Source organism: Delphinapterus leucas, chromosome 1 (genome assembly GCF_059928025.1).
Source record: "Delphinapterus leucas isolate spDelLeu-1000000601 "Yukka" chromosome 1, BTC_Dleu_Yukka2, whole genome shotgun sequence".
NCBI lineage: Eukaryota > Metazoa > Chordata > Mammalia > Artiodactyla > Monodontidae > Delphinapterus > Delphinapterus leucas.
This window is the reverse complement of record NC_143129.1, coordinates 94,260,123-94,269,425: the sequence shown is the minus strand read 5'-3', so window position 1 is coordinate 94,269,425 and position 9,303 is coordinate 94,260,123. Positions and strand designations below refer to the sequence as shown.

At 52.4% G+C, this 9,303-nt stretch overlaps 1 pseudogene; it reads right to left on the bottom strand.

Moving 5' to 3' along the window:
- Positions 1 to 7,558: 7,558 nt before the first annotated feature.
- Positions 7,559 to 8,863, bottom strand: LOC111180065 (L-lactate dehydrogenase B chain-like; annotated as a pseudogene).
- Between the last annotated feature and the right edge of the window lie 440 nt (positions 8,864 to 9,303).

The window sequence follows — 9,303 nt, the reverse complement described above, 5'->3', positions numbered from 1 at the left end:
AACCTGCAGGGACTTAGTAGAGATCAAAAACTTGAAGATTACAGAAGGAAACTGCTAGAAACCTTTTGAGGTGCGATTCACCACGTATTTATTGAGCACGTACTGTGTGCCAGGCCGTGCACTGGATTTTAGGAATACAGTTCCCAGGAAGACAGACACAGTTCCTACCTGCATGGGGCTTAGAGTCTACAGGGGAGGCGGGCGTGAAGTAGTGGCCCAGATAAATACGTTAAGTACAAAATGAATCGTGCCCTACAAGATTGTTTAACCAGGACCAAACGTGGGGTCAGGGAGGTTTTCCTGAGGAAATGGGATTTAAGCTTAAGCTGAAGAAGGATGGGGGTGGTCAGCCATGTACAGGGCAGGGAAGGGCCCTCAGGTACAGGGCGTGAATGCAAAGCCCTGGAATGGGGAGCGAGCCAGAGGCTTGTGACAGGACATGAGGGGGAGGGAGAACCGACAGCTGGGTTAGGCACGGCCTTGCAAAAGGGAGCTAGCGAAGGAGTTTAAGTGACCTAACAACAATAAACCTGATCTCCAACCCTCGTCTCCTTGTCCTGGGCCCCTGGAGCTGCTCTCTCCCTTCTTTGCCCTTGGTGTCCACTCTGTGTGATGAGAAACTGGGCTTGGGGAGGAGGTCTCAGCCCCCGCCCCCTCCCTGAACCAAGGGGCAGCTGATTGAAAGCAGATGCCTTGCCCTGGTGTGGCCCTGGTGGGAGCGGTGAGGCTGGCTCCCCACTGCTGACCTCAGACCTGCACCGCTGGCATGTCCAGGCCGCAGACTCTCTGTCAGCAAAGCCGTATCCGTCCTGCACAGAGACGGTCACTGTGGCTGCCCACACCCCCAACCCAGCAATTTCCCTGCCACGGTGAGAAACCTCCTGTGCTCCTGGGCCAAGGCCCAGCCTCCTCTAATTGGGCCTGGAGCCCCGGCTGGAGGAGGGAGAGATGCCAAGAAGGTTCTTAGAAAGGCACGAGCCTGGGAGAGGTCCCTGTCACCTTACCTGGTTCCTCAGCACACCTGTACCAGTGTCATGCCAATTGGGGCACCGTTTTCCTGTGTGCCTCGGGCTAGGCTCTGGGCTAAATGCTTTACGTCCTCCTACTAAATCCTCACAAGCAGCTCCATGAGGTCCATACTGTTGGCAAGGTGCATGACTGAGGCTCAGAGAGGGTGCGTGTCACATAGCTGGTAGATGGCAGAGCTGGGGTTTGAACCCAGGTATTAGGTTCTAAAGGCTGTGACTCCAGTGGTCCAGTGGTCTCTGGCTGTTCCTGTACCCTCAGACACTCCCCGTGTCTGGTGCTCCTGAGGGAGCCCAGCTCAACTCCAGGCTGCTCAAGGCCCACAGGCTCCTGGAGGTCTTAGCACAGGGCACTGAGGTAGACCCAGAGAATGCTGCAGCAGCCTCTGCGTGGTGGGAGCCCCTCTCTCGAGCAGCCTGAGCTCTGGGCTCTGTCAAGGGCAGTATGCTTGCTGTTGATTCAGTTTGAACCATGCCCGGTGGTCCCTTCAGAGAGCGGAGTTACAATTTTGATGGTTGCTTCTGAATCCCCCTGGGAGCACCTCTGGCACACCTCCCCTTCACTAGGTCCTGCCATCACACTCCCCAGTCCCCATGGTGCACCTGGAGGAATTCAGGGATCTCCCAGAGATGCCTCCTGGGTCTTTCAGGAAACCTAGTGCCACCCTGACTGCCCCTCACTCTTAGGCCACCCTAGAAATGCGTCCTCTTTCCTCTGCTCCCACAAGGCTGCCCACCCCTCCCGCGGACCCATCTGTTCCCCCATTACCCTGGTTTCCTTGGTCCATTTCCCCCTCTTTTGTCCAACCCAGCATCTTTGCTGGATCCACTCCTTCAGATAGGTCTTTTTGCTCTCAGTCAGTCAGTCAGTCAGTCAACAAGCATTCATTGAGCCATATGGACAAACTGACAAGAGCTCAGGTGCTGGAGCCAGCCATCAGGGATACCAGAACGCAACCCTCTCCCGCCCTGTTCCAGGAGCTCACATCTGGTGCTCCTGGAGCATGAAGAGAAAAGGCTCCCCTGCTTCCCCGCCCCATGGATGACCACTTTTTTCTTTGTTCTGTGTGAGAGTTACCTTGGTGGTCTGTGGGCAGGTGAATCAGCACTGAGGCTAACCATGGAGTGTGGCCAAGGTGTGCTGCTTTCTGGGGACTTTCAGACACAGAGGAGTAGCGAGATCGTTTGTGCTTTAGGGTCTGGAAATGAGAAGTAGGCCCAGCCCCAGCACGGATCCTGGGGAAAGAAAAGGGACTAAACTTCAATCTGTGGAGAGTGGACCCAGGAGCCCTGCAGACTCAGCATGGGAATGGCAGTGTATGGTCATGAACAGCATGAGAGTGGGTAGTAACTCTGGGAGCAGGACTGGGGGCGCTTTGGGCCGTACCTGGAGTTATCCTCCTGGAAGATCCATGTGGCCTGTGGAGCTCTGGGTGGCACAGGACCAGCTTCTCCTGACCATGTGGGAATAGTGTCAACAGGCAGTGGGACTGGTCAGAGTTCCAGGGCTCCTGGCCCCCTTTGGGAAGTTGACCACCCACTTTGGAGCACATAAGACTTGGGGTTCTTGGACAATTCAAAGGGAGAGGAAGCTTCAGGAGGAAGGTATAGATTTCCTTCAAGTATAGTAGACTGGGTCTGGATGGTTTTAATTAAAATTCCAAAATCAAAGAAATGCAATAGTATTTGTAACCCAATTTTCTGTTGCCACTCATCAAGGTTACTAAATATAACAGCAGCTTCTATATTCCAAGAACTTACTGTGTGCCACATATGTGCCAAACCTTCCATATACATTATTCTATTTGATCCTCAAAACAAGAGAGGTGCTTTGTATCAACATTTTACACATGAGGAAACTGAGGCACAGAGAGGTTAATCAACTTGCCCAAAGTCACACAGCTAGCAGAGCTATGAACTGGGCTTATAAGCCACATTATCTCTCACTCCAGAGTCCTTCAACCACAGATCCCACCCTACATCTGCATCTAGGGGTTCCCATCTGTGGGGGTCCCAGGAGATCTGGGCCTGCAGGCAGGAGTCCTGGGGTCTGGAGGCCCCGGGGCCTAACATGGTGGGACCACTGTCAGGTGCCTGTCTCCCACAGCTGGATTCCATTACAGTGTGGATGGCCGCCTTTAGAAAGCAACCTTCTCCTGGGCTGCGAAGGAACAGGGTGACCACAGTCAGTGAACCCTGGGGCCCCTTGAGTTTCCACTGCCCGCCCGGCAGGGTTTCACAAACCCGTTGACGTTGACAAGGCAGCCTGTGTGGAGAGAGCAGGAAGCCTGGGGGCCCTGTGGTCTGCTGGCATTGCTCAGAGTTTCCTTAGCTGAGCTCTTCTTGCAGGGCCCTCTTCAGGGCTCTGCCAGGCCAGCACCCCCTGTCCTGAGGGCTGCTTTGGCCGTGTCTGGCTCTGAGAGACAAAGCCTACTGACCCCAGGGTCTCTGAAGGGCCAGGAAGGCCCTGAGACTTGGGGGAGCTTTGAGATTCTGGCGATGGCCTCAGGGTGTCTGAAGGCTCCTGGGGACCAGCACTGTGAAGTGGGGCAGGGACAGTGCTACCTGCAGTCAGAATTCCCAGCTTCCACGCTCAGCTCCAATGCAGACTAGGGCTGTGACCTCTGGCAGGTGTCTTACCTCCCCGAGCCCCTTCCCTCATCTGCCTTACAGGGGTGTAAAACCCTTGTCAAACAGGAAAATGCTCTGCAAGTATTAGTGGCCCTCACCTGGCCGTGGCCTGACCTTAGGACCCATTGGTCCTCCCTTGTGGAAACTGCCAAGTCTGAACTTACAGGTTCCCACAGAAAAGGGGAAAAGCATTCTAGGTAGAGGACAGCCTGAACAAATGCTCAGAGTCAGGAACACGCACACACATGTGTTGAGCTCTTTGTGCCAGGCACTGTCTTAAATATTTTACATACGTGAACTCATTTTTCTCTCTTAATATCCCTATAAAGTAGATACTAGCTTGCCCCCATTTTATAGCTGAGACAATGGAGGCCCAGAGAGGTAAAGTAACTTGCTCAATATCACACAGTTGGAAGTGGGGAACCAAGATTGTAACCCAAGCAGTCTGCGATGAGAACATGAGTGCAGGCAAGGGCAGTGGGCCTGGAAAAGACATCAGGGATTTGGGCACATCTACCTTGTCCTCTGTGGTAGGGCCAGTGTCTATTACGGGGCCTGGCACACTGTGGGTACTCAAAGGTGTTCCTGAAACCTAGGCTCTGCAGAAGGTGTGGTCGGCTTGTTTATCTGGGGACACTGAAGTTTTGCACGATCGGGGAAGCTGGACTTACTGGGTTGGGGGAAGTATGGGCCCAGGGCTGAAGCCTAGACTGTCTCATTGCCTCTTTGGCTTGAGATTTGGTCCCTGCCCAAGCCAGTCCTGGGACAGTAGTCTCCTTCTCAGTGGGGCTGCTGGACCCCCACTGGCAGGAGGGCCCACCAGGTGGACAGGCAGGAATTTAAAATAGTTCCTCAGTCCCCCTCTGGACCCCTCCCCTTAGGCCCTGCCTCTCCTCCCTTCCCTCAGGTACTGGCACACTACCTGCTTCCCTCCCTGTGGGATGTTCTTTGCTCCCGGAGCTCAGGGTCTGGGGTGGGCTGGACTTCTGGGGGGACACACACAGACTTGGAGGAGCGTGTTTGCTGCCGGCAGAGGCTGCTGAGAGACCGGCCTGTGTGCCGGGCTGGAGAGCTGGGAGCCTGGTGAGAAAGGACGTTTCCGTGCTCTGTGGCACTCAGACCCCACCAGGAATGTGGCTTTGGGCCAGGATCCCTCTGGGCAAGAAAGGATGACTCGGCAGAAACAGCATCCTGACCCCACAGGATAACTGGAGCCGTTGCATTGGGGGTGGATGCCAGGCGGCAGGGCTGGTGAATTTATGACCCCTCCACCACAGCCTTCATTTCCACCCTCCCCCCAGCCCGCCTTTAGATGCCCTTCTCTGGGCTGCGGTTTTCAGACTCTCAGAGTAACAACTTTCAGACAGACTGGACGTGGGGGGGGGGCCCCAGCTCTTCCCACTCCAAGGGATGGAATTAAGAAATGGTGGGGAGGAAGCAATCTGCCATTGAGGCCCCCAGGTCTGGCCAAGGGCAGGCACCCAGCATGACTCAAGGTGGGGGGCACTGGGCAGTGGAGGGAGCTGGCCTGGGCCGGGCACCGGGGAATTCCAGCTCAGCAGAGCCAATTGGAAGCACATGTGTTTAGACAGGCATGGAAACCCACAAAGCTGCTTTTCCGTTCCTTGAGTCCAGCTTCTGAAAAATGAAGCATCTATCACCAGGAACCCTGGGAAATGTGTCCCTTTGTCACCAAAAGCTTTCATGGAACAGGCCAGTCACTACTGGGGAGTATAATGGCACTCTAATTGGTGCCAGCCTTCTGCCCACTTGCACCCCAGGTCCTGAGCAGAAATGGATGATGGTGGTGGTGAAAATGAGGATATTGTTATAGCCCCAGCCGCTGCTGCTGTTAGAATTCATTAAGTGTTTCGCACATACACTGCTAACCATTTTTACCTATTTAATCTCACGCGTTCCTCATAAATACCCTATAAAGTACATATGTACTGATCTCCTAATTTTAAGAAAGGAAACAGCTTTGCAGAAGATTAACTTGCCTGAGGTCGCCCAGGTACTCAGTGGCAGAATAAGCTTCCAAGTCTGGGATCTTAATGATTGGCTTGATTCATGACCCCCTTCTTCTGCCCCTTGGGGGAAAGAGGAAGGCAGAGCGCTCATGGCTCTGCCCCCTTCCCTGCGTGCCACACAGTGACAGAGGGTCACCAGGGTTGGCCCATGGAAACACTGACCCCTTTCTGGGAGCCGTTGCAACACTTGGCAGTTTCCCGTGCTAAAGCATCTTGGGCTCTTGGGGTCTGGCGAGCAGTGAGGATCCTGGGACTTGGGGCTAGACGACACGAGTCTGCCCTTGACTTACTAGCTGTGCGGCTTTGACACTTTACTCTGTCCCTCTGACCTTGGCTCCCTCACCTGTAAAATGAGAAGGAAGAACACCACGACTTGCCCTCCGTTACCTGCCCAGCGAGATAAAACGTAGACCTTAAGGCCACTGCAGCCAGCGAAGCCAGCCAGACAGCAAGCAGAGGGCCTGACGGGGGCGTCCAGAGGGGAAGAGGTAGGCGGGGCTGGCATCACACGGCTTGGCTCCCTGGTCAGGAAAAAGGCGGGCAGAGATCAGGAGTTCCTTTCTTAACAGATGACAGCTGCTTTGCATTAATTCATCTGCCTCATAGAGATCACCTGGAGGTGAGGACCCACAGCAGAATGGCTGCATCTTCCCCGGAAAATCCCACGGGCAGAACTGGTCTAGGCACCAGATGACAGTCAGTTCCTTGCAAGGGCCCTGTTTTCTGACTTCCCTGTTGATGGAATCTCTTGTCCTGCTCTAACATGGGCTTCTGTTAGTTGACTGGTTCCTGTTGCCCCAGCAACAGAGCAATAGTGGAGGAGGTGGCTGCAAACGGCTGTTAAGTCACTTAATCAACTGTGACACACAGGCACCCTGCCAAACAGGGGTGGTTGCAGCTATGCCAGACTTCGTCACTGCCTGCAACTTAATGTGGCTAAGATGGTCATAAACATGCATGGAGCAGGCAAACAGGCCCCCAACAAATACATCTTGGTTGATTGATTTCAGAATCATGAAGACATTATATTATGTCGCTTACAGTTTTATCCCTGAGTTTATTTTGTTATATTCAAGACCTTGGCGAACCAGTAATTTCCATAGAAGGTGTATGGCCAGGCTATCCCCCCAGTCACCCCATTCCTGGGCTCTTCATAAGGATTTATCAATAACAACGTATCCGTTCTGTTTGGGCTGTTATTATGGTTCTACTCTGAAACATCCTGTAGTGGTTATTTTTTGGAAACATCATTTGGCTCATAATTTCTTGGCAACAGAATTGAGGGCTAACAGCCGATGTAACTCCAAGCGAGATGATTGTACCTCGTGCGTGGGCAAATAAACCCACAGCAGCCAAGTCCGAGCACTCTCTGATTATGGGTTTCATTGTTTTAGGTCATCGAACGTCACCAGCACCCACCACGAGTCAAGCTTGCTTTGTTATATGCCTGAGAGCATTTGCTGTGGCAGCCACACACCCAGGGCGCGGGAGAAGTTTCGGTCACCAGGTGCCCAAGGCCGTCGTCACAGCCCCGTCTCCTCCCGGTACAGGTCCCAGATTGTGTGTCTGACTTGGAAGAGGAGGAGGGCGGGGCAGTGGCCCCTCACTCTGTGCGTGCCTGCACATCATGTCTTCACAACCCGCCCTGTGCAGCGGTATCAGGACTGTCCTGCCGTGTGACAGCCGAGGAAGCGGCAGTTCAAGCAGGTGAAGCCACCAGCCATGGCCACAGTTTGGCAGAGGCAGGATTGGAATCAGGACCTGTCCAAGCCCCCAGCCTCCACCCTTTCTTTGTTTCCTTCCAGCCTTCCTTCCTTCATGTCTTCTTTTTCTTTTTTTAATAGTCAGTATTCTTAGTTCAAGGGCTCCTACTGCAAACATAAAACCAAACATGGGCTTTGATTCTGTGAACCTGAATTCACACATCTAGGAAGAGAAAAGCAAACTGTGATCCATGTACGTGGATGAAAACCAAAGGATCATGGCTAATCACATTGGAGTTTTTCTTGTTGTTGTTGTTTGTTTGTTTGTTTTTTGGCCCCTCCGCGCAGCATGCGGGATCTTAGTTCCCCGACTGGGATGGAATCCGTGCCCCCTGCGGTGGGAGTGCAGAGTCCTAACCACTGGACTGCCAGGGAAGTCCCTCACATTGGAGTTGTAAAATTTCTACAGCCTAGAACCCAGAAGCCACAGGTCTTATAGGTCATTCTGGATGTCCCACGGGGTATCTGTACTTTTCTTGAGTTGAGCAAACTTATCAGCCTTCAGCTTCTGGTTGATGACACTGGTTAGCCCCCGAGCATTAAGGACATATGAACAGCTCTGGAAGACTTCGTTCTCAATGCCATGCATCCCCTTCACCATTGTTGACACTGGTTGAATCCTGGATAGATTTTTCACCATGGATTCAATGAGATCAGTCACATTTCATCCAATAGACCAGCTGGTTATCCTTTTAGCTTGGTGATTTCACACGCACTTTCCACCACTGTCTTGCACGCTTCCTTCCAATTTTCATTATTGCTGTTCTTTCCCATTTCTGGACCCAGTTCCCGGAGAGAAACGCTGGCCACATATACTCCAAACAGCCACACTTGAGTTGCCATGTTCTCTCCAAATCCATCCACGACAGCTGCTGGCATGAATGCCAAGTTTTCAGCCATAAAATAGTGCAACCTATAGCAGAATCCACATTTGACACCCACTTTCAATCACGCGATGCTAAGTAATCCGCTTTCCAGGTAACGCAGGTGAGAATATCCACTGGGCTGGAAACCACAATTACGATGCAATCAGGACTGTACTCGATGAGCTGAGGAACAATGAATTTGAAGACAACATTTCTCTGCACCAGATTAAGATACTCCCTCCTTCTCACTGGCGCATACTTGCAGCTACCCTCACAACCTCTGAATTGGCAATCACAGAGTAAACTGTATCTGCCACAAATTTAGGTGTCTGAAGAAAGAAGTCCCCATGCTGCAGATGCATCATTTCTACTTTGAGTTCATCTTTTCAAGCATCCACAAAGGCAAGTTCATCAGCCGGGGACTTTCCCAGAATGCAGATGTCACATGCCATACCTACATGTCCAATACCCACTACAATGATTTTATTATTTGGGACTGTTGCCTCTTCTGCGACCAGCGCCATCAGTTTTTCCTTAAGAGATGCCATTGTGTACAGGAGAGAGAAGGCTCTGGGGACAGGTGTAATGGTCGTGCAAAGCATACAAGGTCAGCCATGTGTCTAGCCTCCTCTCTTTCTGTTCATCCTGTTCCCGCATCCAAGTCCATAGGGACAGCTAGGCCTTCGTGAGATGTGTGATCTCCATAAGGCTGTTCCCCAGAGTGTAGCACATGAGGGCCATTGCCGCACGCCAGGTCCACAGGGGAGCCACTGACCCCAGCATTCACAGGCAGTGTGGGGCCTGCCTGCCACTGGGGCTCGTAATCCCTTTTTTATTTTGGTCCCTCCTCAAGGCTGAGACCATGGTTCTCCATGGTAGGAATGCAAATTAAAGTAATTGCGACCACTTATTACTATGAGCCAGGAACTTGATTTATATGCCTCTATTCACTCCTTAAAACTTTATAAGGACATTTACAGATCAGGAA